Source organism: Palaemon carinicauda, chromosome 27, assembly GCF_036898095.1.
Source record: "Palaemon carinicauda isolate YSFRI2023 chromosome 27, ASM3689809v2, whole genome shotgun sequence".
Lineage (NCBI taxonomy): Eukaryota > Metazoa > Arthropoda > Malacostraca > Decapoda > Palaemonidae > Palaemon > Palaemon carinicauda.
The window spans coordinates 84,474,464-84,476,963 of record NC_090751.1 but is presented as its reverse complement, the minus strand read 5'-3'; the positions used below and the strand labels follow the sequence as shown (position 1 = coordinate 84,476,963).

The 2,500-nt window shown below is 37.6% G+C and overlaps 1 long non-coding RNA gene across 1 annotated transcript in view; it reads right to left on the bottom strand.

Annotated features, from left to right (window-relative positions):
* The window catches only part of LOC137621228 (uncharacterized), an 8,068-nt gene extending 7,316 nt beyond the window's left edge, over positions 1 to 752 (bottom strand). Inside the window, exon 1 of the long non-coding RNA XR_011040182.1 lies at positions 621 to 752. This is a non-coding gene — a long non-coding RNA (uncharacterized lncRNA). The remainder of the gene's footprint in view (positions 1 to 620) is intronic.
* Positions 753 to 2,500: the final 1,748 nt, after the last annotated feature.

Genomic DNA, 2,500 nt, shown 5'->3' with positions numbered 1-2,500 from the left:
GCTTGAGGGTATACTCGGGCGCTATTCTAACATGTCTCTAACGCTTGTTTTGTTAAAGTTTTTTTAAATTTTTATTTATATTTTAATGTTACTGTTCTTGAAATATTTTATTTTTCCTTGTTTCCTTTACTCACTGGGCTATTTTCCCTGTTGGAGCCCATGGCTTATAACATCCTGCTTTTCCAACAAGGGTGGTAGCTTAGCAAGTAATAATAATAATAATAATGTGTATGCATGTATGTATGTATGTATTTATGTATGTGTGTATGTATGTATGGACTAACCAAAGAAATCACTCTGCGGATCGTTATGTATTTGCTACGTGTATGCTGATCAAAATTATTGATAGATTGTAAATGAAGTGTGATTACGTAATTCGAATTAAAGCGTTAGGTACACCTTGTGAATTATATGTGTTTTGATATATTGTCTTGGGGAAAAAAATTCTATTCCTTAAAATAATCTGTCAAAGAAACATGAAACGTGTTTGAACTGATTGTAAATTTGTGCTAATTAGGAATGTACTTCTCTCTCTCTCTTCTTACCACCACTAAGATGACAGTGATCTCTCTCTCTCTCTCTCTCTCTCTCTCTCTCTCTCTCTCTCTCTCTCCCCTTACCACCACTAAGATGACAGCGATCAGGAAGGATGTTCTTGAACTTCTGGCGCACAGCATCTTCGTATCCGCAGAGAATCTTCTTGGTTTCTAGCACAGGTGCCGTCGTCTGTATTGTGTAGCTGTAGAGTGGATGCTCTTTGTCTATATATTAGGTCCCGTACGCCTCTGGGTGTTTAAACCTGTTATGAAAAATACAGGCTTCGCCGGGGGGTTTTCCTATTGTGAGCCCTTTTATGGACAGTTTTTATTCTTATAGGAAGACAGGCTGGTCAGCTGTTTATATAACTTCTTAAGGTGTGTCATGCATCTCTCTCTCTCTCTCTCTCTCTCTCTCTCTCTCTCTCTCTCTCTCTCTCTCTCTTTTTCTCTCTCTCTCTCTCTCTCTCTGAGTATAGCCTACATTGGACTGCTTTCTGTTATTTATTTGAATAAATTTTCGTCATTTGATCCACCCAAAAATCTGATAATCCAGGGGTTACAGGGTTTAATCTCTTAATTCGCATCATATATGAATATAAATTATTATAGACATGGGTAGAATACTTTTTTTTAAAATCAATTGAAATATACTGGCAAGTAAATGCATACCATTTTATCTATTATTTCTCTCTCTCTCTCTCTCTCTCTCTCTCTCTCTCTCTCTCTCTCTCTCTCTCTCTCTCTCTCTCTCTCTCTCTCTCTCCTTTAATAATCGCATTTTAATTTGATTACCTTAGCTAAAAGGAATATAACTATGTATGAATATACAATACGTATTTGATTATGCATGAAATCATGTTCATCAATCTAACTTAGTACCAACAGCCAGAGAGAACATAAGAAACAGTTTTAGAAACTCTTAATCGTTCTTATCATAATGCCTTCATTATAAAAAAACATAGGAAACTATTTCTTCATCCTATCATATAACAATAGATGCTATACAGAAAATATATTAAGTTTTCAAATGCAATTTTCATTATGTATATTCTTTTGATTATCACGCTACTCTGTTTAAATTTTCCGTAAAAAACGGTAAAAATTCTGGAATAAATGTTCCCAGGCATTTAACGTTTTAAAAACGGATATATTGATGTTATGGAGTGATATTACGGTCACCAACCCTTAAAAGATAATAACAGTAGGGTAAAAAAAATCGGTCGCCTGATGGTGAGGGGTAGATGGAGATAGTTTTGGCAGGCTCTCCGCACTCCACAGGAGCGATTAGTTCACCAGGCCTACATGGCTGAGGACTATGAAGCGTGAAGTAGGAGATGATGAAAAGAGAACTATTGGTTTATAAGCTCAAGATAGAGTTGACTGGTGAAGTCTAATCGAGGCCCTTAGCGGATTTTTTTTTTTTTATGAAATACCGCTCCAAAAGTGATTAATCTTTTTCTCAAAGAAGTTGTTCATTGCTAGGTCAAAAGTCACTGCAAAATCAATCACTCTTTCTCTCCCATCATTTATCTCACCCTCACCCCAACCTCCATGCACTCTCTCTATCCCTTCCCTACTAATTCCCAAGTGGCCATTCAGATCTGCTCCTATAATTACCCTTCCCCTGGTCCATCTCCTCCCAGAATGTATCCTTCTCCTCTGTACATCCAGTTTGCGGGGCATAGGCACAGACCACATTGACTAGTGTTGCTTCCAGTCCCAGCTTTAAACTCGCAGTTCTGTCCTTTTTCCTATTCACCCCAATCAAACTTTCCTTCAAATCTTTCGATAATATTTTTCCTTCACAATTTCTTCCTTCCATATTTGCTCCACTGTAATAAAATTTACAACCTTCAGCTAGTTCTCCTGCCCTATTTCCCTTCCACCTGGTCTCCTGCACACACAGCACTTCAATCTTCCTTCTCTCCATGAGGTCAACCAGCTCTCGCCCTTTTCCTGTC